At 42.9% G+C, this 27275-nt stretch overlaps 1 long non-coding RNA gene across 1 annotated transcript in view; it reads left to right on the forward strand.

Moving 5' to 3' along the window:
- Window positions 1–4659: 4659 nt before the first annotated feature.
- LOC129143700 (uncharacterized) overlaps window positions 4660–27275 on the forward strand; it is a 41015-nt gene continuing 18399 nt past the window's right edge. The window contains exons 1-2 of the long non-coding RNA XR_008547457.2: window positions 4660–4728; window positions 5229–5332. This is a non-coding gene — a long non-coding RNA (uncharacterized LOC129143700). The remainder of the gene's footprint in view (window positions 4729–5228; window positions 5333–27275) is intronic.

Genomic DNA, 27275 nt, shown 5'->3' on the forward strand with positions numbered 1-27275 from the left:
GGTTAGCTCCTAATAATCCCTGTAGGCTCCACTTGGGTGTCTCTTCTGCTTAAAGCACGCCCTGAGCTGCCCATTACACCCTGTCCCTCACTGGGACTGCCAGTGGTTATCCTTTAACCTCAGCAATCCGTTAATGCCTTCTGCACTACTTTTCATTGCATTCTCAGTTTCTATTCAGTTGTCTCTATCAATTGGAACAGACCAGCTCAAAGGGGTTTAAATAATGGGCAAAAATTCTAGACTCTTGCTGCTGGGATTGCCCAGGTTGATTGGGCTGCAGGGCTGACCTAATCTGGGCGCTTCTGCTGAGTTTCTCTGTGATTCTCTTGCCCTGCCTTCCTCTAGGTGCTGGCTTCATCTCCAAGTTGGCTGTAATGATTTTACTACATCCAGTGGCCAGAGAAAGAGACAGCAGACTTTCCCTCTTTATCTCATTGAACTCTTAGAGGTCATGTGGCTGCTTCTGAGTCAGTCTTTTAATTGGGAAGGCTGGTGCTGACCCTCTCAGGCCTGGGTTCCTGCACTAATCCCTGGCAAGGCTAAGGGGTTCCCCTTAGAACCATCATGCACAATCTTCAAGCCAGGAATGGGGTCACCTTGTCCTTGGACCCATAAGTGGCAGAGGGCAGATAACTGAACAAGAGCAGGGGTCTGTTAAGAAGGAGGAAGGGGCTACAGATGCTGAGTAAGCTGTCAACTGTGTTTGCTATGTTTGAGTCCACCATTAGATGAATCTCCTTGAGGACAGTAATACTGCCTTTTTCATCTCTGTACTCCCAATACTTGGCACAATGTCTAACATATAGCAGGCATTCAAGAAAAACCTGTTGAATGACTAAGTTATAAGGATATTAAAATAGAAGTTAGTTAGAAGGAAGACAACCTTAAGAGAAAAGCCACATTTTGGCCAAATGAAGAAAATCCATGTATATTTCACAGCACTTTATTCCCTACCTCATGGCTAACCCTACCCTTTGTTATTCCAGATGATGCATGTCCTTCTAACTGTAGAAATGTCCTTGTCAATCACTAAAATTAAGTAAGTATCTAGTGGACAAAGGTTTGAAGGACAATAAGTCATTGAAAAATGTAGACTGATCGGCAAATAGTGGACAGCATATGAAGCTGTGGCCTCCACCTCCTGGTGGGTGCTGTTGATGGCCATAGATCAAACTAAATGCTGCAGGCAGAGATTCACTGAGTTCAGATACTATCCAAATGTTCTGAAACCATTGGGTGAATGATCCCTGGAAATTTTAATCACCGTATTGAAAGTCCTTCAGGGAACAACAACATTTAGACTAAATTTGACTTCTGGCACTCTGCCACATTACGCAGGTCTGCAGGATGATGGTGGGAATCTGCACTGACCTCTTCTAGTCAGTCACTTGCCTGTATGTGCAACTTTTGGTGACAAGATGCATGAACCCAACTGGAACCAGCTGAAGATTCTGGAGTTGCTCTCAGCATCCACTAAAAGCCAGAATCCAGGCTTTGGGAAGGAAAGGCAAATCCAGCACCTCGAAAACTAGACTGAGAGACCTGAACTCCACCAAGATTTACTCGCTGTCACTCTTGGCTTTTCTCTGTTTTTGGAGCGCTGATCTCTCCCAGTTTCTACAGATGATGTTGCAGCTCTTTGCTTTGCTTCTTCTGAACTTGGTCTCCAGAGGCAAACACTCACAGGAAATATTGTGATTGGCACAAACTTGGGTGACACCCACACAATTTGGACCAATTAGTGGCCATGAGCTCAGGTCCAATTATTGGGCCAGCTTGGGTTAGAGATCTTCTCTCAGACCAGTGACACACCAGTGTTTAATGTGCTAAGTTCATGCACCTCTCATTTGCAGCAAGTGTGCCCAGACCTTGGAATCTCTTAGCTGTGTGATCCTGGACAAGTTATTTAACTCTTTGTGCCCAAGGTCGCTTATCTGCAAGTGAAAATAATAATATTATATGGACATTGTTGTGTATGTGTGTGTGTGTACATATATATATATATATATATATATATATATATATAATATGTATGAATGGATAATGTTCATTAGCTCTCACAATGTCACAATGTCCATATCGTTATTATTCCCATTGTTTAGAACAGTGCCTGAGACATAGTAAGTGCTGTATAAGTTGTAGCTTACCAATTAGCTATTAACTGGGTCAGACCCGGAAAGAGTGTTTCACCAAAAGAAGCGTGGGCCTTAGGTTGCTGCTTGACCTTGCCTATTTCTCCTAATGATAATGTTGAAATTGTGGCCCAGATGAGTGGCCCTGTCTATTAGACTCAGCTGCTTGCTACTGGATTCCCCTGATGCTGGCCATATTTAAATGCAGAAAGACCCAATCCTGGGTCATCTAAACCACTCTGAAAGGGCATTGCCAATCCTTCTGACCAAGGTCAAGGTTGGCATGTGGGGCCTGTGCCTGCATGGGGGGCCAAATGCCCTCTTGATTCTTCATGTCATTGCATTCATGGGCTCAAAAATGCAAGCCTTGGCTTCAGTGCAGTTCCTCATTCTCCAGAATGATGCATCAGTGTGTACTCTGAAAGGCCTTGTTGCCACCTGTCCCTGGCCTGAAGGGTCAAGATTAAGGACACCATGAAAAATATCTTGTTGTGTTTAGTTTGTGTTTGACTTGGGAAAACTATAATTAGGATCACCTAGCATTATCCAGAAGAGTTATTCATGCCTTATAAACACTACCAACAGAATTAGAAGAACAAGTTTGGTCAGCAAGCACACATTAACATGATGTCTTTGGTTGATAGAAAAATCTGACAAATCCTATTTCTATTTTCCAAAAGAATGAGCAGTCTTATGAGAGAGTATTTTGGATCAGAAGACTGTGTGTCTTTAAAAACATATATGGAACTCTGGCACCCTGGCACCCCTGAGCTTACAAAATCTCCAGTGGTTCCCACAGCTCTTAGAATACAGTTTGCAGTCCTTATCAGGGGTTATAAGACCCCTGATCTGCATTCTTTAATATGGTGGCCTCTGAACACAAGTCACTATTTAAATTAAATGCAGTTACAATTAAAAGTTTAGTTTGTTATTTTCATTGGCCTCATTTTAGGTGCTGAATAGATGCATCCATATTAGACAGCACAGATATAGAGCATCACTATAATTCCAGAAGTTTCACCATCTTTCATTTTCTCCAGCACACAAAACTTTTTCCCACCATTACACCTTTCTCCCTTCTTCCCTCTTCGCCTCTGTAACTCATCCGGTTTCAGGTTAAATGTTACCTTCTCAGAGAGGCTTTCCTTGATCTCTCCTTCTAAATTAGATCCCCCAATTAGTCTTTCACATAGCAGCCTGTCCTTTGCTTTCATGCTACTTAAGATTTATGGTTATGTAGGTATTTTTGTGGGGAATGCCTGACTTCCCCTCTAAGTTGTAAGCTCATGAGGACAGTCAGTGTCAGTACTTTAACCTCACTGTTCAACATATAGCAGGTGCTCAATCAATATTTGTTGAATGAATGCATGATTGCCTGGGTTCTCATATGTGCCACCCCCACATGACACATTCTTTTTGGTTTTCAGAGGAGACAGAAACCTTAATTTTCTCTTTCCACATATATTTTCTTCCTCCCCTTACTCTGCTATAGGTCACACTTAAAATTCCCTTGCAATCTGCTCTTCCAAGCTAGCCCATTAGAGCCTGTCTCTGTGCCATGTCTGTGCCATAACCACGTTAATGGGATGTACAGTTTCCCTGGAAAAAAGGAAGGTATGTTGGCAGAGTAAACTAAACTTTCTTGTTCAGGGTCTATGGTTTATTTTTCATAATACTAATTGACAGGGTAAGCTATTTTATTTTTCCTATATCTATGTAATTAATATGTCCACTTTAGAAATCAATTATCCTTGATAATTACCATTGGTGCTATGGCTATAAACTGAATGCCAGTCTTGCTAACAAACTGAATAAGACATAATTTCTTGTTGTTCAAAGAGATGATAAACTCTAATCAGCAGCAAATTCAATCAAAACTTACTGACATCAATTGAAATCACATTAGACTTTGTAAAAAAATAGGATAATTATGCTCGTCTTGTAAGTTGCAGGTATTGTAACAACTCTAAAATGTGGGCCTATTTGAATAAATGCTTATGTTTGCTGGCTCTACGCAAGCAGATGCAGAAACGTATAATCTGCATAAATAAATCAGGAGACTATTTTCCCCTCTCATAGCTCTTTAGTTCTATGAGATCCAATTAATACAACTTTTTTTTTTTTTAATGGGCCCAGGGTAATGAGGTAAGCAGGTGTTAGTGTGCTGGCCACTGAAGGAGGACAGCCCCGGTACAGATTTGTCACATGGGGTTACTTTTTAAATCTCCCTTGATTATTTAGAGATAAACTTAATAGTGATTAAGATAATGACTCCTGGAGCTATGCTGGCTGGGGTCAAGTCCCAGCTCCACTGCTCAGTACTGTGCGTCTCAGCCAAGTGTAGGGAGGATGTAGGTGCTCTGTCCCGATCCCTCTGAGTCCCTCTTAGTGGATTCACTAGGATGACCCTTACCCAATGACTGAAGAGCACAGGAATACAAAGGGCTCAGTTCTGTCATATTGTGATGTCATAAGAAATATATATTTGGTTTCTGTCCCCGGTTCCTGGCACAAAGCTCATAAAACCCTTGGAATCTCCAGAATGATGAGGGTTTTTTGTATGCTGATGAGATGACTGATGGCTGGGGGTCTCTAGGTAGCTTCAGAATGCGGGCCGGTCACACGAAAGACCCGGGCATGATTAGAGTGATGGGACTTTCAGCCCCATCCCTTTCCCAAACCTCCAGGGAAGGGAGGGGGTTTGAAGGTTCAGTTGATCACCTTTAATCGATCATGCCAATGTAATGAGGCCTCCATGAAAACCCCAAAGGCCCAGGTTCAGAGAGCTTCCTGGTTGCCGAACATGTAGAGGTTCTGTGCTCCTTCCCACGTGCTTTGCCCTGTCTCTTCATCCGGTTGTTCATCTGTATTGTGTGTGTGTGTGTTTGTGAGAGAGAGAAAGTGAGAGAGGGAGAGAGATGGAGGGAGATGGTCTCCCTGTGTTGCCCAGGCTAGAGTGCAGTGGTACAATCATAACTCACTGCGGCCTTGAACTCCTAGGATCAAGTGATCCTCCCACCTCAGCCTCCTGAGTAGCTGGAACTACAAGCATGCACCACCATGCCTGGAAAAGTTTTTTTTCTCTTTTTTGTACAGATGAGGTGCTTGCTATGTTGCCTAGGCTGGTCTTGAACTTCTGGCCTCAAGAAATCCTCCTCCTGATCCTCCTGCCTCAGCCTCCCAAAGTGTTGGGATTACAGGTATGAGCCACCACACCTGGCATCATCTGTATCATTTGTAATATACTTTACAATAAATAGGTAAACGTGTAAGCTATTTCTCTGAGTTCTGTGAGTCCCTCTAGGAAATTGCTGCTTTGGTCTGGTTGATCAGAAGCACAGCTCACATCCTGAGGCTTGGAATTAGCATCTGAAGTCAGGGGAAGTCTGTGGGGCTGGGCCCTTAACCCATGGGATCTGTTGCTAACTCCAGGTAGACAGTGTCAGTTTTAAATCGAACTTAATGATGCCTGGCTGGTGTCTGCTGGAGAATTGCTTGGTTAGTATGTGGGGAAAAATGTACACACACATTTAGGTAACCAAAGGTGAATTGTTTTGTGTTGTGTTGACTGTGTGAAAATAGGAAAAACAATTTGTGATTTTCCTTCAGAATTCTCCTGTCTTGAGTTGGCACAACTGTGAGAGCATTTACACTCCAGAGCTCCCCGAAGGATCAGGCGAATGCTACCCCATGCAAAACTTCGGCTGATTTCTTACCTTTTGCTCATCTTCCTCCCTTTTCCTGTCCAACTCACCCCAACACCTGTGCTGCCTGTGCTCTCTCTCCCAGAGGCATTTCCTTAAGAAACCATTTGCGCACAACCTTTTTTTTTTTTTTTTTTTTTTTTTTTTTTTTTTTTTTTTGAGATGGAGTCTCACTCTGTTGCCCATACTGGAGTGCAGTGGCGCGATCTCGGCTTACTGCAACCTCCGCTTCCAGGGTTCAAGCAATTCTCCTGTCTCAGCCTCCTGAGTAGCTGGGACTACAGGTGCATGCCATCACTCCCGGTTAATTTTTTCTATTTTTAGTAGAGATGGAGTTTCACCATGTTGGTCAGGCTGGTTCAAACTCCTGACCTCACATGATCCACCCACCTCGGCCTCCCCAAATGCTGGGATTACAGATGTGAGCCACCACGCCTGGTCTTGCACACGAATCTTCATCTCAGGGTCTTTTGTTGAGGAGTCTGACCAAATACAACAAGTTTCTTAAATGTCTGCACTTCATTTTTCTTTTCTGTCATTTGGAAATAATGATAGGACTTTAGTCATGGGATTGGTATGGGTTAATTCATGAAAAGCACATGAAGCTGTGTGTGGTGGGCCCTACATAGAAGGTAGATATTATTAGTAGTATGATTACAGCTTTATGAACTAACTATAATGTCCTAATTCATTATTGGACATTAATGTCCTAATACATATTATTCTGTTGTATGGAATACTGTATTGTAATGCAATATTGCAATATGTAATACTGTATTGTATTATGTATCATACAATGGTATGTACACTTCGCTAATGCAATACAGTACAGTGTGGTTTAGTGAAATGAACTGAAGTGACACACTTGGATTTAAATTTTGGCTCTGCTATTGACTCCGTGCCCTTTAGAAAGCTTTTCCTAACTTCTCTGAATCTCCATTTCCTCATCTGTGAAACTGGGGATATAAACATGCTACGTACGCCTGATTTGGTGGTTGTGAGGATTTGAAGAGAGAATGATGGTCACAGGAGTGGCATCATGCCTGGCTCACAGTAGGCACTTCATCAATGGCAGCTCCTATGATTCCTCTTATTATTAATATGCCTTGCAAAGCAACTAACATCAGATTCAATGCACCTAACAGTTATTAATAGCAATAATAGCTAGGAATATTTGCCAGCATGCCCTCACTGACTCTGATCCATGTAACTACTGTGAGTGTTGGGCAGGGCAGGGATTGTGTGACAAAAAGATAGAGAACACAACTGAGGCTCATGATGAGTTAATTACTCAGGAGAATTAAAGCAGCTGATTTGGCACAAAAGCAGAACAAAAACCCAGAGTTAGTCTGTATTCTGTTCTGTGTCTGCTGTACCATGCTTCCCTCTGTGTGAAAACATTGGGAAAGTTTATGGAGTGGAGGGAGTGAAGACAGAAGAGCTGTCCCCAGACATTTGAAAGAGAGGAGTGCTGTGGCATGGTAGTTTTGAATGACAAGGGCCTCAGTGGCCAGGTGATCTGTATTTGAATTCAGCTCCACCCCTTACGGTGTGACTTGGGGCAGGTCACAACCTCTCTGTGCTCTGCTTCCTCACATATAAAATGAGACATTGCTGGAACTTTCCATATAGTGTTGTGAAGATTAAACAGATGTGTCTGAGGCAGGACTGATTTATCCATTAGACATTGTAGGCACATGCCTAGGGGTCACAAAACTTGTAGGATCCCAGGAAATGTTTTTTTTTTTTTTTTTTTTTTTGAGATGGTGTCTCGCTCTGTCTCCCAGGCTGGAGTGCAGTGGCGCGATCTTGGCACACTGCAGCCTCTGCCTCCTGGTTCAAGCGATTCTCCTCTCTCCCCCTCCCAAGTAGCTGGGACTACAGGCGCCCACCACAACGCTCGGCTAATTTTTTGTATTTTTAGTAGAGACGGGGTTTCACCACTTTAGCCAGGATGGTCTCTATCTCCTGACCTCATGATTCGCCCGCCTTGGCCTCCCAAAGTGTTGGGATTGTAGGCGTGAGCCACCGCGCCCGGTGTTTTAATTTCTTTTAAAAATCAGAAGGGAAAAAAATGAACTTTTCGATGTAATATTTTATTACATACTTTATTACATAAAGTCATCTTTATGCCAATGCAATCATAAAATAGAATTTGTTATTTAATAATAATATTTTTTTTAATGGAGGAAGGGGACCATGAAGGCAAAGTATGTAGAATTCCCGGCAGTCATAATGTGGCTCTGGTGAGAGGTATTTAGTGCACAGGCCGGCACTGCACAGGGTGAGTATTAGGCATTCTCCCTCTGTAGGGGCCGCTGCAGAGTTAACTCAGAGCCGCTGGGTTCACGGAGGCTCAGTGCACCCACACATTCCGCCCTCTTTTCCTTTCTCCACAAGAGCTCCTCTGCTGTACCTGCACCAGATAGAGAATACACCGCTGACCAGACTTTCTCTTAGGAGGGACTTCAGCGAAGTCCATGGGTTAGAGAGGCAGACCTCACAGTGGGGCTGGACAAGGGTGCAGCTTTTTTGGCTAAGATCAGGGAAAACTCATCCGTGACTCTGGGGTCTGTGTCTGGGATTGGGAGGCAGCCAAGCAGGTGGTAGAGAAAGCTGCGAGCTGGGCCTGTGGGATGACGGTGTTCTATGCATGTGACCTCCAGCTGTGACCCACCCAAGTCTTCAGCAAAGTCACCCAACCTACAGACTTTCTCCAAAGTTAGACTGAGGAGAACTGCGCTGAGAAGTTCAAGGCCACAGTCACAACTGCATCATGGCTGAAGAAGAGGAGCTTTAGGAGATTAGAAAGAGAAAGGAGATTAGAAATTCCTTATTCTGGCTGGGCGCGGTGGCTCATGCCTCTAATTCCAGCACTTTGGGAGGCCGAGGAGGGTGGATGACCTGAGGTCAGGAGTTCAAGACCATCCTGGCCAACGTGGCAAAACCCTGTCTCTAGTAAACATACAAAAAATTAGCTAGGAATGGTAGCGGGCACTTGTAATCCCAGCAACTTGGGAAGCTGAGGCAGGAGAATAGCTTGAACCCAGGAGGCGGAGTTCCGGTGAGCTGAGATTGCGCCATTGCACTCCAGCCTGGGCAACAAGAACAAAACTCTGTCTCAAAAAAAAAAAAAAAAAGAAAGAAAGAATAAATTCCTTATTCCGTGGGAGACACTTGAGTGTGGAGTAGCCTTGCTACTCCAGATGCAGCCCAGCAACCCCAACCTCCTCTAGGACATTGTTAGAAATGCACAATCTTGTGTCCACCCCAGGCTGGCTGCATTTTTACAGGACGTGTGGTCTTCGTGTACATTAAAATTTGAGATGCACTGCTCTAGTTCCTAGGCCACTTGGCCACTGCTGTAAAGTGGACCCGGAACTCCACCCATCTGGAAGAGATTCCTTCCTTTTCTTAGCAAGGGGAGCAGGAACTAGAAGATAAGGAACTTCCACTTTTTGGTTTAGGTCAGCATTTCTCAGCCTTGGTCACTCAATAAAATCACCCGAAGACCAACTCAAGCAGAAACTCTGATAGTGGGAATGAGGACTGGTAGATGTTAAACGTTTCCCATGTGATTGTACTGTGTGGCCAGATGTGAAAACCAATCTAGGCCTTCGGCTGCAGGGGTAAAGGGGAAGGAATTTCAATGGAGAATTTCCTACAAGGCCGTAGGACCAGATCTCTGGCTAAAATGGAAGAACAGTTTTGTCTGAAGTCTTCTCTCTACGTAGGTGTGATAACCACGATCGATAGGTGGCTGTGGAGGTGTAGGGAATCCAAGACCAGGGCTGTTCCTCTTTAACTCTTTGAGGATCGCTTGCTCTGTGGCTAGTCCAACTGTCCTCATCTTGTGTGAGATGAAAGCCGTGTAAAGAATATGGAAGCTTTAAAGGAAAGACCTCTGAGCGATAGGTGTCCTTATTATTTATTTATTCATTTGAGATGGATGCTCGCTCTGTTCCCCAGGCTGGAGTGCAATGGCACAATCTCAGCTCACTGCAACCTTTGCCTCCCAGGTTCAATCAGTTCTCCTGCCTCAGCCTCCCGAGTAGCTGGGATCACAGGCACCCACCACCACACCTGGCTAATTTTTGTATTTTTAGCAGAGACGGGGGTTTCACCATATTGGTTAGGCTGGTCTTGAACTCCTGACCTCAGACAATCCACTCGCCTCGGCCTCCCAAAGTGTTGGAATTATAGGCGTGAGCCACCACACCCGGCCTGATATTTTTAGTACCTAGACAAATCTGAGGCAAAGGTTTCCTGAGGCAAGGCAGGGCATGAACAGAAGTGGGTATCAGAGAGCAGTGAGCCTCTGTGCATCTTATCCCTGGATCTGTTTCAACATCAAGCTTCTTGTTTTATGGATTTAAAAAATATATATGTGACAAAGGACTTTAGGACCGATACAACAGGTATAAATTACTCTGTAAGTTTTGAGGGGGAGAAGGTGTCACATTTCTAGATTTGTCTAAATCACGTAAACCCTGGCTCCGGGCCTCTGCTCACCAAGGTCCCTGAGAAGCCCAATGACAGCCACATGACTGGCCTGCTTTGCAATCCCGGGGCTTCCACACACTATAATAATATAGGGAGAGAGGAGGCTGCGAGGCATCTGTCCCCACTGATCACACCACTCTGCTACAAATGCAGAGGTCAGGTCCTGTTCCTTCAATGTCCTTTCTGGCATCTCTGCTTCCAGTGACACCAGAGACATGCCTCACAACACATCTTTCCCTCACTTGGATCAGCACTGTGTCCCAAGGCCCTTCCCTTGGCCCCCTGAAGTCACTGAATTTAGTGTCCAGGCTCTCCATAGTCGCCCCCACACAACCTCTCCAAGGTCCTGCGGTCCTGGAGTGATGTCTGAGAGTAGACTGCAGCCTCCATCCCTGCTGCAGCCTAAAGCCTTTGCCCTCGCCTTGCAGCATGGGATCCAGCCCCCTGGTAACAGGTCAGTCCTTCTCCTTTGCCCTCAGAGGACAAAAGCCTCCATTCTCTTTCCCACTAAACGCGCTGTCCTATAGGGTGACCATGAGTGCCATCTGACTATTCCTGGAGGATCTGACATGTATCTAGTTCAAATTGCAACATGCTGCAAGTGTGAGACCTACACCATATTCTGGGGACTTGGTACAAAGGAAACGTAAAATATTTCAATAATAGTTTTTATATCATGAACATGTTGAAATAATATTTTTAAACTATTGGGTTGAATAAATATATTATGAAAATTAATTTCACCTATTTCATTTTACTCTTTCAAGTGCTTACTAGAAAATTAAAAGTTCACACGTGGTTCGCATTATATTTATTTTGGACAGCAGCACTCTCTGCCCAGTGCCTTTCTCCCCACCTCAGAATGAAAAGCTAGGGGAACAGGAGGGAGCATGTGCAGGGAAGCCCCCTCCCATCTATCAGGCCTGAAGTGCAAGTAGGCCTGTCCCTGTTCCTGCCTCACTCTTCCTGGAAAGCCTGGATCTCTGCATCTGAGCACCTTGCTGCCCTGGTCTGTTGCGAGCATGTCAAGGAGGTAAACAGGGTTACTACATTGTGAGCCAATGTCTTGGTCTTATTTATTCTTAATGTTCTCTCTGGTTTTACAGATGAGGGGGCCAAAGCCCAGAGAGGACAAGTGAGTGACTTCTTTTTTTTAATTTTTTAATTTAATTTTATTTTTTTATTTTATTATTATTATACTTTAAGTTTTAGGGTACATGTGCACAATGTGCAGGTTTGTTACATGTCTATACCTGTGCCGTGTTGGTGTGCTGCACCCATTAACTCGTCATTTAGCATTAGGTATATCTCCTAATGCTATCCCTCCCCCCTCCCCCCACCCCACAACAGTCCCTGGAGTGTGATGTTCCCCTTCCTGCGTCCATGTGTTCTCATTGTTCAATTCCCACCTATGAGTGAGAACATGCGGTGTTTGGTTTTTTGTACTTGCGATAGTATGCTGAGAATGATGGTTTCCAATTTCATCCATGTCCCTACAAAGGACATGAACTCTTCATTTTTTATGGCTGCAAAGTATTCCATGGTGTATATGTGCCACATTTTCTTAATCCAGTCTATCGTTGTTGGACATTTGGGTTGGTTCCAAGTCTTTGCTATTGTGAATAGTGCCACAATAAACATACGTGTGCATGTGTCTTTATAGCAGCATGATTTATAATCCTTTGGGTATATACCCAGTAATGGGATGGCTGGGTCAAATGGTATTTCTAGTTCTAGATCCCTGAGGAATTGCCACACTGACTTCCACAATGGTTAACTAGTTTACAGTCCCACCAACAGTGTAAAAGTGTTCCTATTTCTCCACATCCTCTCCAGCACCTGTTGTTTCCTGACTTTTTAATGATTGCCATTCTAACTGGTGTGAGATGATATCTCATTGTGGTTTTGATTTGCATTTCTCTGATGGCCAGTGATGATGAGCATTTTTTCATGTGTTTTTTGGCTGCATAAATGTCTTCTTTTGAGAAGTGTCTGTTCATATCCTTTGCCCACTTTTTGATGGGGTTGTTTGTTTTTTTCTTGTAAATTTGTTTGAGTTCATTGTAGATTCTGGATATTAGCCCTTTGTGAGATAAGTAGGTTGCGAAAATTTTCTCCCATTCTGTAGGTTGCGTGTTCACGCTGATGGTAGTTTCTTTTGCTGTGCAGAAGCTCTTGAGTTTAATTAGATCCCATTTGTCAATTTTGTCTTTTGTTGCCATTACTTTTGGTGTTTTAGACATGAAGTCCTTGCCCATGCCTATGTCCTGAATGGTATTGCCTAGGTTTTCTTCTAGGGTTTTTATGGTTTTAGGTCTAACATTTAAGTCTTTAGTCCATCTTGAATTAATTTTTGTATAAGGTGTAAGGAAGGGATCCAGTTTCAGCTTTCTAGATATGGCTAGCCAGTTTTCCCAGCACCATTTATTAAATAGGGAATCCTTTCCCCATTGCTTGTTTTTGTCAGGTTTGTCAAAGATCAGATGGTTGTAGATATGTGGCATTATTTCTGAGGGCTCTGTTCTGTTCCATTGATCTATGTCTCTGTTTTGGTACTAGTACCAAGCTGTTTTGTTTACTGTAGCCTTGTAGTATAGTTTGAAGTCAGGTAGCGTGATGCCTCCAGCTTTGTTCTTTTGGCTTAGGATTGACTTGGCGACGTGGGCTCTTTTTTGGTTCCATATGAACTTTAAAGTAGTTTTTTCCAATTCTGTGAAGAAAGTCTTTGGTAGCTTGATGGGGATGGCATCGAATCTATAAATTACCTTGGGCAGTGTGGCCATTTTCACGATATTGATTCTTCCTACCCATGAGCATGGAATGTTCTTCCATTTGTTTGTGTCCTCTTTTATTTCATTGAGCAGTGGTTTGTGGTTCTCTTTGAAGAGGTCCTTCACATCCCTTGTAAGTTGGATTCCTAGATATTTTATTCTCTTTGTAGCAATTGTGAATGGGAGTTCACTCATGATTTGGCTCTCTGTTTGTCTGTTATTGGTGTATAAGAATGCTTGTGATTTTTGTACGTTGATTTTGTATCCTGAGACTTTGCTGAAGTTGCTTATCAACTTAAGGAGATTTTGGGCTGAGACAATGGGGTTTTCTAGATATACAGTCATGTCATCTGCAAACAGGGACAATTTGACTTCCTCTTTTCCTAATTGAATGCCCTTTATTTCCTTCTCCTGCCTAATTGCCCTGGCCAGAACTTCCAATACTATGTTGAATAGGAGTGGTGAGAGAGGGCATCCCTGTCTTGTGCCAGTTTTCAAAGGGAATGCTTCCAGTTTTTGCCCATTCAGTATGATACTGGCTGTGGGCTTGTCATAGATAGCTCTTATTATTTTGAGATACGTCCCATCAATACCTAAGTTATTGAGAGTTTTTAGCATGAAGCGTTGTTGAATTTTGTCAAAGGCCTTTTCTACATCTATTGAGATAATCATGTGGTTTTTGTCTTTGGTTCTGTTTATATGCTGGATTACATTTATTGATTTGCGTATATTGAACCAGCCTTGCATCCCAGGGATGAAGCCCACTTGATCATGGTGGATAAGCTTTTTGATGTGCTGCTGGATTCTGTTTGCCAGTATTTTATTGAGGATTTTTGCATCAATGTTCGTCAAGGGTATTGGTCTAAAATTCTCTTTTTTTGGTTTTGTCTCTGCCAGGCTTTGGTATCAGGATGATGCTGGCCTCATAAAATGAGTTAGGGAGGATTCCCTCCTTTTCTATGGATTGGAATAGTTTCAGAAGGAATGGTACCAGCTCTTCCTTGTACCTCTGGTAGAATTCGGCTGTGAATCCATCTGGTCCTGGACTCTTTTTGGTTGGTAAGCTATTGATTATTGCCATAATTTCTGAGCCTGTTATTGGTCTATTCAGAGATTCAACTTCTTCCTGGTTTAGTCTTGGGAGGGTGTATGTGTCGAGGAATGTATCCATTTCTTCTAGATTTTCTAGTTTATTTGCGTAGAGGTGTTTATAGTATTCTCTGATGGTAGTTTGTATTTCTGTGGGATCGGTGGTGATATCCCCTTTATCATTTTTTATTGCATCTATTTGATTCTTCTCTCTTTTCTTCTTTATGAGTCTTGCTAGCAGTCTATCGATTTTCTTGATCTTTTCAAAAAACCAGCTCCTGGATTCATTAATTTTTTGAAGGGCTTTTTGTGTCTCTATCTCCTTCAGTTCTGCTCTGATTTTAGTTATTTCTTGCCTTCTGCTAGCTTTTGAATGTGTTTGTTCTTGCTTTTCTAGTTCTTTTAATTGTGACGTTAGGGTGTCAATTTTGGCTCTTTCATGCTTTCTCTTGTGGGCATTTAGTGCTATAAATTTCCGTCTACACACTGCTTTGAATGTGTCCCAGAGATTCTGGTATGTTGTGTCTTTGTTCTGGTTAATTTCAAAGAACATCTTTATTTCTGCCTTCATTTCGTTATGTACCCAGTAGTCATTCAGGAGCAGGTTGTTCAGTTTCCATGTAGTTGAGCAGTTTTGAGTGAGTTTCTCAGTCCTGAGTTCTAGTTTGATTGCACTGTGGTCTGAGAGACAGTTTGTTATAATTTCTGTTCTTTTACATTTGCTGAGGAGTGCTTTACTTCCAACTGTGTGGTCAATTTTGGAATAGGTGTGGTGTGGTGCTGAAAAAATTGTATATTCTGTTGATTTGGGGTGGAGAGTTCTGTAGATGTCTATTAGGTCCGCTTGGTGCAGAGCTGAGTTCAATTCCCAGGTATCCTTGTTAACTTTCTGTCTCGTTGATCTGTCTAATGTTGACAGTGGGGTGTTAAAGTCTCCCATTATTATTGTGTGGGAGTCTAAGTCTCTTTGTAGGTCACTAAGGACTTGCTTTATGAATCTGGGTGCTCCTGTATTGGGTGCACATATATTTAGGATAGTTAGCTCTTCTTGTTGAATTGATCCCTTTACCATTATGTAATGATCTTCTTTGTCTCTTGCGATCTTTGTTGGTTTAAAGTCTGTTTTATCAGAGACTAGGATTGCAACCCCTGCCTTTTTTTGTTTTCCATTTGCTTGGTAGATCTTCCTCCATCCCTTTATTTTGAGCCTATGTGTGTCTCTGCACGTGAGATGGGTTTCCTGAATACAGCACACTGATGGGTCTTGACTCTTTATCCAATTTGCCAGTCTGTGTCTTTTAATTGGAGCATTTAGCCCATTTACATTCAAAGTTAATATTGTTATGTGTGTATTTGGTCCTGTCATTATGATGTTAGCTGGTTATTTTGCTCGTTAGTTGATGCAGTTTCTTCCTAGCCTTGACGGTCTTTACATTTTGGCATATTTTTGCAGTGGCTGGTACCGGTTGTTCCTTTCCATGTTTAGTGCTCCCTTCAGGAGCTCTTTTAGGGCCCGCCTGGTGGTGAGAAAATCTCTCAGCATTTGCTTGTCTGTAAAGTATTTTATTTCTCCTTCACTTATGAAGCTTAATTTGGCTGGATATGAAATTCTGGGTTGAAAATTCTTTTCTTTAAGAATGTTGAATATTGGCCCGCACTCTCTTCTGGCTTGTAGAGTTTCTGCCGAGAGATCTGCTGTTAGTCTGATGGGCTTCCCTTTGTGGGTAACCCGACCTTTCTCTCTGGCTGCCCTTAACATTTTTTCCCTCATTTCATCTTTGGTGAATCTGACAATTATGTGTCTTGGAGTTGCTCTTGTTGAGGAGTATCGTTGTGGTGTTCTCTGTATTTCCTGAATCTGAATGTTGGCCTGCCTTGCTAGATTGGGGAAGTTCTCCTGGATAATATCCTGCAGAGTGTTTTCCAACTTGGTTCGATTCTCCCCATCGTTTTCAGGTACACCAATCAGACGTAGATTTGGTCTTTTCATATAGTCCCATATTTCTTGGAGGCTTTGTTCATTTCTTTTTATTCTTTTTTCTCTAAACTTCCCTTCTCACTTCATTTCATTCATTTCATCTTCCATCACTGATACCCTTTCTTCCAGTTGATCGCATTGGCTCCTGAGGCTTCTGCATTCTTCATGTAGTTCTCGAGCCTTGACTTTTGGCTCCATCAGCTCCTTTAAGGACTTCTCTGCGTTGGTTATTTTAGTTATCTATTCGTCTAATTTTTTTTCAAAGTTTAAAACTTCTTTGCCATTGGTTTGAATTTCCTCCTGTAGCTCGGAGTACTTTGATTGTCTGAAGCCTTCTTCTCTCAGCTCCTCAAAGTCATTTTCTGTCCAGCTTTGTTCTGTTGCTGGTGAGGAGCTACGTTCCTTTGGAGGAGGAGAGGCGCTCTGCTTTTTAGAGTTTCCAGTTTTTCTGCTCTGTTTTTTCCCCATCTTTGTGGTTTTATCTACTTTTGGTCTTTGATGATGGTGACGTACAAAAGGGTTTTTGGTGTGGATGTCCTTTCTGTTTGTTAGTTTTCCTTCTAACAGACAGGACCCTCAGCTGCAGTTCTGTTGGAGTTTGCTAGAGGTCCACTCCAGACTCTGTTTGCCTGGGTATCAGCAGCGGTGGCTGTGGAACAGTGGATCTTGGTGAACCACAAATGCTGCTGCCTGATCGTTCCTCTGGAAGTTTTGTCTCAGAGGAGTACCCGGCCGTGCGAGGTGTCAGTCTGCCCCTACTGGGGGGTGCCTCCCAGTTAGGCTGCTTAGGGGTCAAGGACCCACTTGAGGAGGCAGTCTCCCCATTCTCAGATCTCCAGCTGCATGCTGGGAGAACCACTGCTCTCTTCAAAGCTGTGAGACAGGGACATTTAAGTCTGCAGAGGTTACTGCTGTCTTTTTGTTTGTCTGTGCCCTGCCCCTAGAGGTGGAGCCTACAGAGGCAGGCAGGCCTCCTTGAGCTGTGGTGGGCTCCACTCAGTTCGAGCTTCCCAGCTGCTTTGTTTACCTAATCAAGCCTGGGCAATGGCAGGCGCCCCTCCCCCAGCCTCGCTGCCACCTTGCAGTGTGATCTCAGACTGCTGTGCTAGCAATCAGTGAGTCTCCGTGGGCGTAGGACCCTCCGAACCAGGTGCGGGATATAATCTCCTGGCGTGCTGTTTTTTAAGCCCATTGGAAAAGCGCAGTATTAGGGTGGGAGTGACCCGATTTTCCAGGTGCCGTCTGTCACCCCTTTCTTTGACTAAGAAAGGGAACTCCCTGACGCCTTGCGCTTCCCGAGTGAGGCAATGCCTCGCCCTGCTTCAGCTCATGCACGTTGCGCTGCACCCACTGTCCTGCACCCACTGTCTGGCACTCCCTAGTGAGATAAACCTGGTACCTCAGATGGAAATGCAGAAATCACCTGTCTTCTGTGTCTCTCACGCTGGGAGCTGTAGACCGGAGCTGTTCCTATTCGGCCATCTTGTCTCCACCACGACTTACTTCAAGTCACACAGATTGAGTTACAAGAGGGTGCACATCCACGGCTCTTGCTATCACACCACAGTATCCACTGCAGTCCCAATGGCAAGAGAAAGTGGCAGGCAGAGTCAGACAGGAAAGAAGTGCCGACGACAAGGGGTGACCACACAACCCTGATTTTTGAGAATGCTACTGGGATGACTGGAGGTATCTGTGGCCCGTGACTGAGTACACCCCAGCTCCATCCTAATCTTGAATTCTTTGTCCTTCACTTATATTTTTCAGACCCTCAATATTCAAATCTTATTTCTATAAAAGATATTTTGGTGATGGTAGCATGGGTTTTTTTTGTTTATTTAATTTATTATATATATGTATGTGTGTGTGAATGTATATATGTATATACATATATTTCAAGTATATATATATACACATATATATATATATCAAGTGTCTGATCCTCATGCACTTGCAAATGCTTTTTGTGAGCTGTTTTGCTGTCATTTTAACTATATATATATGGTTGAAAACTGCTTCAAATCCCTTGTGAGACAAGGCAGAGTAAAACCAAACCAGTGCACACAAATTTCAATAATTTCTGTGCTGTCCCCTTTGGTGTTGTCTCATGAGGTGCCCCAGAAAGAAGGCTGAGGAAGGAGTGCAGTCTCTCACACAGCACACAGCAGCACACAGCCGGCGAATGGTTCTTCCCCAGGGGGTTGGATACCTGTCTTTTAATAAAATGCAGACCAGCCTCAGGGGGCAAGGTGGTGAGAGCCTTTGGTGGGCCTGCAGAGATGTGGAAAGACACAGGATCAGTTCAAATCCCTGCAAGCTCCTGTTACCACTTAAGTTTCTTCCCACACTTTCTTCCTCCTTGGGGGATAACATTGCTTTTCTGCATCAGAAACTCTAGGAGAAGAGGATTGTATTTCTTGGTGGAATTTCACAAAGACTTGGGTCTACCTTTACCCTCTTTCTTACCTGCATCCAACAATAGAGATTTTTGCAAACAGCCAAGGATGTCTTTTAAGACTGTAATGGAGATCCATGGAAGCTCCCGCTTGCTTCCTTCCTTCGTCACTACCACCACAGCACAGGACATGCAGGAGGCCATAGACCCCAGACCCCTCTCGTGTTCACTGGAGTAGAGAACCCCATCATGGAACAGTCCATGATGTTTGATTAGAGAGAGCTGGTTTTTGCTGTATTTGCCCTTCATTAAGAATTTTCCAGGACAATGGGTTGAATGGATGTTCATGGAAGGCAGATAAATGATCTAATGAAAACTTAGTTATCTCATCTTTTAAAAGGCCACAGAGTCATGCTCATGATGGCCATTTTTTTGAGCATCTACTTTGTGCCAGGAATTGGGCTACGCCATTGTCTTGCATGGCAGCTTTCTTTGTTGGAGTGTGTCTTTCATGTGTGGCTTGCCTCGCTCTTCTGAGACCAGATGTCAGCCAGCCAGGGTAGACCCCTCACTTGACAGGAATGAGCATCATGTTTTGTGGAACAGCTGCCCTCCAGGGAAGCCAGGTCTGCATCTTATATAATGGGTTTGTGTGTGTGAAATTTGCCAGGTGTTGATTTTGGAAGTCAGGGATGAAAGTCAGGGATGGAGAGGGCAGGACTGCCACTCACAAGAGTGAAAGAATAATTCAAAAATCTAAATGTGGGAAGGAAGAGGGTGAGAAGGGAGAAAAAAATAGAGAAGTCAACAAGAGCCTTGGCAGGGGGTGAAGTCCGCAGTGAAAATCCCATGGTGCCAAAATGGCCAAAGGATGCTTTAAAGACAAAAATGTTCTAATGTTTAATTTCAAATGGTTTGTTTTTCCATGATGCAAACCCATTCTTCATCTCCCTCAGGCTCCCCTCCAAATATTCAATCAAGTGTCCGATCCTCATGCACTTGCAAATGCTTTTTGTGAGCTGTTTTGCTGTCATTATCATCATGTGGGAATTGAAGAAGGGTTTGAATTCCACATCTGGATCTAGATGAGGCAGAACCCTGTTTCAGCAGAAGCAGCACCTTAGAAGTAGATTTGGCTGCAATGATGTAATTGTCCCCCAGTTTTGAAAATAATAATGGTGGAAAGCTCTGGATCTTTATAGATAGTGAAATACAGGTTCCAATCTTACCAAGATTTCAAGAGTCTGGAAGATTCCAGCAGACATTTCTGTCTACATGTTATTAATTTAGGCTTTCTTTTTCTTTCTTTCTCTTTCTCTCTCCCTTTCCCCCGCTCTCTCTCATCTTAAGCTTGTATACAGGAATCCACATGTAAAGCTACAGGTAGGTTGAGAAAGATTTTCTAAAAACTCTCTCCAGGGAATTTTGCCCACCAAGAGGCCAGGGAGTGGGTGGCGTAAGACAGGAGTAGGTGGCGAACACACTGTCTGTTCCTTTAATAAGACAAAGGGCGAGGCTGGACACGGTGGCTCATGCCTGTAATCCCAGCACTTTGGGAGGCCGAGGTGGGCAGATCACCTGAGGTCAGGAGTTCGAGACCAGGCTGGCCAACATGGCGAAACCTTGTCTCTACAAAAATACAAAAATTCGCCGGGCGCAGTGGCGCATGTCTGTAGTCCCAGCTACTCCAGAGGCTGAGGCAGGAGAATCACTTGAACCCAGGAGGGAGAGGTTGCAGTGAGCTGAGATCGCACCACTGCATTCCAGTCTGGGCGACAGAGCAACACTCCATCTCAAAAAAACGAAAACAAAACAAATAAAAAAAGAACAAACAAGACAAACAGTGAGTTTTCTATTACATACTCAATTTCTGGTAGGAAGCCCCTACAGGAGATGTAGCAACAAATAAGTTAGTATGTATGCACAATGTGTATACATACTTTATCTCAAATTCACACACAAAAAATTGTATTCAATCTTAAGTAGACCATACCAGCAAAGTAGTTGATATTAGACTTCAGCTCAGGATTAGTCATGTAAATCTTTCAACAATTCCATCTATTACATCTCATGCCAAGGGTTATTCAGTGTCTTTTACTACTCATATAAATTGTCTTTACCAATATGTTCCTTTGCATTCAGCCCTGTTAACCCCTGGGTTCCTATCGCATTTTACTGTGTCCCAGCCTTAGAAATGCACCGTTATCTTTATGCCTGTGTTAGCATCTAATCTGGGCATATATATTTCAGGCTTTCCTGGCTATGCTTGAGTGATCGGTGTGTCTACCAGAAGCTTCCTGATAAAATACTGCTTTCTCTGCTATAGCAGACTTATAGTTTACTTTTAAAATAACTCACTTGAAATTTAACAGGCGGTTTTAAAGCTACATCTGATTTAAGCCCCATAAGTTCTAGCTTTTAAAAACATGCTTGACTTGCCAACCTGGGGTTTTCTGAGCTGTTGAGTGGAAACACAGGCTTGCCATTGTGTTGTGCATTGTGGCTGTGTTCACTGTGGGTATAAAAACAAAACTAAAAAAGCAAACCTGGGCTGGCCTGTTAATCAACTTGGTCACGTTGGATAAACAACCAGAGAATGCCTAAAACTAGGGATGAAATCTTTCAGTTTATAGACGAGGTGTTTAAGTGGTGCTCTCAGTAAAGAAGGGGAAGAAAATGCAAATCCTTTAAGATATAAGCTTATTATAGCCAGTGATTTTTTTTTTTTTTTTTTGAGATGGAGTCTTGCCCTGTTGCCTAGGCTTGTGTGCAGTGGTGCAGTCTCGGCTCACTGCAACCTCTGCCTCCCAAGTTCAAGCAATTCTCCTTCCTCAGTCTCCTGAGTAGCTGGGATTACAGGCATGCGCCACCACGCCCAGCTAATTTTTTGTATCTTTAGCAGAGATGGGGTTTCACCATGTGGGCTAGGCTGGTCTCAAAATCCTGACCCCGTGTTCTTCCCGTTTCGGCCTCCTAAAGTGCTGGGATTACAGATGTAAGCCACCATGCCTGACCTATAGTCATTGATTTTTAAAAATCAAAGAAATAGGCTGGTGCGGTGGCTCATGCCTGTGATCCCAGTACTTTGGGAGGCCGAGGTGGGCAGGTCACAAAGTCAAGAGATCGAGACCATCCTGGCCAACACGGTGAAACCCCGTCTCTACTAAAGATACAAAAAATTAGCTGGGCGTGGTGGCGGGTGCCTGTAGTCCCAGCTAATCGGGAGACCGAGGCAGGAGAATTGCTTGAACCTGGGAGGCGGAGGTTGCAGTGAGCCGCGATTGCACCATGGCATTCCAGCCTGGCGACACGGTGAGACTCTGTCTCAAAAAAAAAAAAAATCGAAGAAATCACTGGATCAATAATATTTATTGTCTTGGCAAATCGTAGCATCCTCATGGAGGGAAAGAAAAGGGGCTAGACAATCTTCAGCCTCACAAGCAAAGCCCTGAGCAAGAAACCTTCACGAATTCTTTCCCGTGTTTCATAACAAGTCTGTGCCGAAGGCATCAAGATCTCCATTTTACAGATGAGGACTTAGGAGGCACAGGTGGAGTACGTTGCAATCCACCTAAATCCCTGGATCCCAAGCCCATCCTCCTGCTGTGTGGCCACTCCCCCACACTTGCCTGGTACTTACGGTTTAGTCTTTGTAGACTCCCGTGGACACCCCTTGCAAACTCAGGAAACCCCCAAGCAGTGCACACACATTCCTAAAAGTGTCTCATAATTTAGCCTTTTATCCTCATCAGGACTTGTCAAACTCCTGGTCTTAAGAAACAAAGCAAAACTGGCTTTCTGCTAGGTCATTTTTGCAGAGCAGCATTTGTTTTCTATATATCATTGGTTTTCTAGCACTTCCTGGCTGCTCACAGCATTCTTTCTGTCATTCCTCTTTAAGATTCCACTTTGATTTCTCCCATGGAGAAAAATCTTGCTTTTAAAAGTCACAGAAAAAAAAACCCTATTCTGATATGGCCTTGATTTAAAATTGAGGAATAATTTGCAAAGCTCCTGTTGGAAAGAGGTGAATGCTCTCATGCTCTCCTTGTGGTTCTGTTCCCTGATACAACTATTTTGCAGAGGAATTGTGAAAAAACCTTTAAACTTTGTCATTAATTATACTTTCAGAAATCTTTCTTAAAAATGATAGTTTCAAAGGTAGAAAGAATTTCATGAGTAAAGAGACTCACTACTGTGTTGTTTTTGGTGGAGGTGAAAAAAGGGGAAAAATTTAACTGTCTAAAAACTAGATATAATGTATCTACTAATGAATATTATGGGACTATTAAAAATGATTTTTATGGAAGTTCAACTTTCATGTGAAAAACTGAATATATATATTTACATGTTTCTTCTCCAAATCTCACTAAAATGATAGTAAAGGGATTTAAACAAGCATAAGACCATGTAGTCCAAGAGAATAAAGGAAGAGACTAAAGGAGGTGAGAGATGGCAGCACAGCTTAAAAAGCTGGTCAGCAAGTTGACTGTTGGTAATGAGTTATGTGGCTGAGAAAGCTGAGCCCTAAGTGCCCACTGGGATGAAGATAAGAAGGAAACAGATCCAATTCAGAGAGCCCTGGAAGGCCTCAGGGACTCAAGGCATCAGGCAGCATCGAGGGGAAAGAATGTGTGGAACTGAAAGGAAGGAGTGCAGGTGAGTTTTCATGGAAGCAGTAAGCCTGGATATTTTCCCCAAATAGGCAATTCTCCCGAATCACCTCTGCAGAAGATCAGAGGTTTACTCTCAGCAAAAATTAAACCAGACAAATTCCAGATTTGGGGACCTGAGACATAAAATAGGAACAGAGAGGAGCCTCATCAGAAAGAAAAAAACAGAGACTGAGTGGGAGTTAACTAACATACTGTACTGTGAAAATCTTAGCCTCCTCTTCCCAACTGTGCGAAGAATGCTAGCAGGCCAGCTCATAGCGCCTGACAGTATGCTGAAGAATTCTCTAGGTAGCAACTAGGAAGTCCCTCTCTTCCCCCAAATCTGCAGATTTTGATGGGGGAATCGTGCATAATGACCAGGTCCAAGTTCTGTCACTGTATGGTGAAGTTTACTACTTGGTAAGCCTGGCCCATACGCAGAAGGCCCAAATGGCTTTTTAATGGCCCATTCTCAAATAAGAACAGATGGGTAAGGATCACCTGACATTTGCAGAAAGCATATAATATGAAAGGTAGGCGCCAAAACATGCTGTCAACAAAAAGAAATAGAAAACAAACAGTGCGGCAAATGAAGAAATAAAAAAAGCCCCCAAATTAATAATAGTTACTTAGGAAGGTAAAACAGGATATTATACTTACGAAAAAATTTAAAGGAATATTTGTAAAATTTTAAAAAGAACTTCTCAAAGTCAAAAATATGACAGTAGAAATATTAAAAATTCAACAAAACTGTTGGAGAGTAAAATTGAAGTAATCTCCCAGAAAGTAGAACAAAGAGAGAAAGATGTATGAAAAACACAGGCAAGTTCCAAAAAGAGGGGACAGAAAAAAAAGGAGGGATCTATGGAAATAGGGTAAGAAAATTTCCCAGGTTTTAAAGGGCACACTATGAAGGTTTTTTAAAATGACCTTTATCAAGTCATATTTGAATGAAATTTCAAAACACTGGAGATAAAGAAAGGATACTGAAATCTCCCAAAGACAAAAGCGTGCTCAGGCAGAGGATTAGGGATCAGAATGACATCAGACTTCTCAATAGCAACACTTGAAGCTAGGTGACAAAAGAGTAACTTTAAATTCAGAGTGGAAATGAATTTCATTCCAGAATTCCGTATCTAGAAAATACTTATTAAAATGTGGTGCTGGAATAAAGACATTTTCAGGTGTGCAAGTTCTCAATAATCTTACTTCTCCTACTCCCTTTCTGAGAAGAAAGTGATTCACAACAAAAAAGGAATACGACAAGAAGTTGGGGGATGTGAAATTCTGGAAAGGGTCAGTTACACAGAGGAGCGATGATATAGTTTGGATATTTGTCCCTGCCCAAATTTCATGTTGAATATCAACCCTGATAGGGGCCTGGTGGGAGGTGATTGGCTCATGGTGGTGGATTTCTCATGAATGGTTTAGCACCATCCCCTCAGTGCTGTCCTCTGGATAGTGAGTTCTTGTGAGATCTGGCCATTTAAAAGTACGTGGCACCTGTCCCCCTCTCTCTTGCTCCTGCTCTGGCCGTGTGACATGCCTGCTCCCCCTTCACCTTCTGCCATGGTTGTAAGCTTTCTGAGTCCTCCCTAGAAGCCGAGTAGATGCCAGCACCGTGCTTCCTGTAAAGCCTGCAGAACCATAAGCCAATTAAATCTCTTTTATTTGCATATTATGCACTCTCAGATATCTCAGATATCTCTTTATAGCAATGCAAGAATGGCCTAATACAAGCAGGGAGAGGATTCACAGGGTGATGGAGAAGAGACATTCAGGGAGGACAGTTTTGCAGCCACCTTAGCCAGCTCCCAGTCTAGACTGAGACAAAAGGTCAGAGAGCTGCAGAGGAGGGTCACCAACATAAATACAATTGACAGCTGTGTGGTATTCAGAGGGTTTGAAATAACATTTGTGTTGGGTGCATAGGGAATTAAGCAAATTAAATACAAGGTAACTATTAACTTGAAGGAGAATAAAAAGTTACAGAAAGGAGAACTAAGGAGTTACAAATAACATTTATACAGAATCAGTCAGATAAACACTAATACATAGTACAACAAGTATCTCTCTGTATCTACATTGGAGAGATGGAGGGAGGGGAGGGTGTATGTGTGTGTGTGTGTGTTTGTGTGTGTAAAGAGAATGAGAGCTAAATTTCTAGAAGGAAGGTAAGGTCTAAACCTGCGAAATTAAGAAGTAGCAGATAAGCATTATGAGAGGCTGCTGTTTGTCCTCCAATATCAGTTTCCCTCTGAAGATTTCTCAAATGTGCATCTGCAAAGGCCTGGAGCTCCAAACTGGTGCAGAAACTGCAGAATCTTACCTATTGTGGCCTCAGATGATGAACATATCACAAAAGATTGAAAGAAATTTTGTGAATGTCTGCATAGCTGAAGATCTCCTGTGGATTGAGGGAGAAGGTGTCCCATTGATGACTACAGTGTTGAGAAATCAACACTATGTACAGGGAATTCCAAGATATATTTTTATTTGATATGGCAAAATGAGATAATGTGATATTTCATGAATTTCAGTATTATGATGGAAATCAGACTCACTTAAAAAAGTAATCACAGCACTCCAACTGAGAGCTGTAATAGAATAAAACAAGGAGCACTGCAGAGGCAAAGAGGAAGAGCCCAGCCCATCCTTGGAGTCCAGTGATTTATACACAGTACTTTAAGCCCCAGCTTGGAAAATGCTAATCTTCACATTCCAGGGAATGCCATTGTTGCTGTAAGGTAATGGGGTGAAAATAAATAGCCTCAAGAGAAGTTCAGATAAATGAATGGGTGGTCATGCTAGAGATGAGCATTTTGAGAGGATATTGAAGATGTTTAGAACACCCTTTGTTGGGACAGGTTCACAAAAGTTAAATTCCTAGGCATGTTCTCCTGTCTTTTAAGTTAGGCAGTCAAATGGAAACCAGTGCTTCCAACCTTCCGACAAATTAGCCCTTGTTGCTACTATGAGTTGAAAGTACAGAATGTCACCCACTGTGTGCCCCAGAATCGTAGACTTAGGGTTACAAGAGGCCTTAGGTGTTCCTTCCAGACTGGCCAGGCTCCAATGAGTTGGTAGCTTCACTTTGGACTAATCTAATCATATTATTATATGTGTGTGTGTATTAGTTTATTCTCATGCTGCTATGAAAAAATAAATGAGACTGGGTAATTTATAAAGGAAAGAGGTTTAATTGACTCACATTTCCACAGGGCTGGGGAGGCCACAGGAAACTTACAATCAGGGTGAAAGGGGAAGCAAACACTTCCTTCCTCACATGGTCGCAGGAAGGAGAAATGCAGAGTGAGGTGGGGAAAACCCCTTATAAAAAAATCAGATCTCATAAGAACTCACTCACTATCATGAGAACAGCATGGGAGAACTGCCCCCATAACCTAGTTGTCTCCCACGAGGTTCATCCCACCATATGTGGGTATTATGGGAACTACAATTCAAGATGAGATTTGGGTGGGGTACAGCCAAACCATCTCAGTGTGTATGTATGTATATATAATACATGATATTACACTACCTGTGTTATACTAAAATATGGCATTACATATTTACACTAGAAGTCTCCTACTGGAACCCCTTGTGGGCAGGAACTTTCTTATCATCTGGTTTATTAGTTCTAGATTGTCAAGCAGAAACATGAACTGTACAAATGGGTCTTTGGTAACCTCACTCTGACATACTCTGCTGTCTCTCCTAGCCCAGACATGAGGAGTCTACGTGTTTAGAAATGCCCCTCTGGAGAATAGATGTGTTGAAAGGAAAAGCTTCAGTAATGAAAATAAAGCTGAAGATGAGTAAACTGTATCCTGTAAAATGGATTATCTAGATCCATATTACTTTTTGTGTGGATATCCCTTTGCCATACCCTGACCAGTGGTGATGTCTCCTTAAGGTTTCTGTTTAGTATCAGCTGTGCTAGGGTCATCAAGAAAACTACTGAATGACTCTGATGAAACCTCTAACATTGCCAGTAAGAAAAGTAAGGCATAGAAGGATTAAGTGTTTTTCGTGGTCACCCAGAGCT

This window comes from Pan troglodytes, chromosome 3 (genome assembly GCF_028858775.2).
Source record: "Pan troglodytes isolate AG18354 chromosome 3, NHGRI_mPanTro3-v2.0_pri, whole genome shotgun sequence".
In the NCBI taxonomy this organism is placed as follows: Eukaryota; Metazoa; Chordata; class Mammalia; order Primates; family Hominidae; genus Pan; species Pan troglodytes.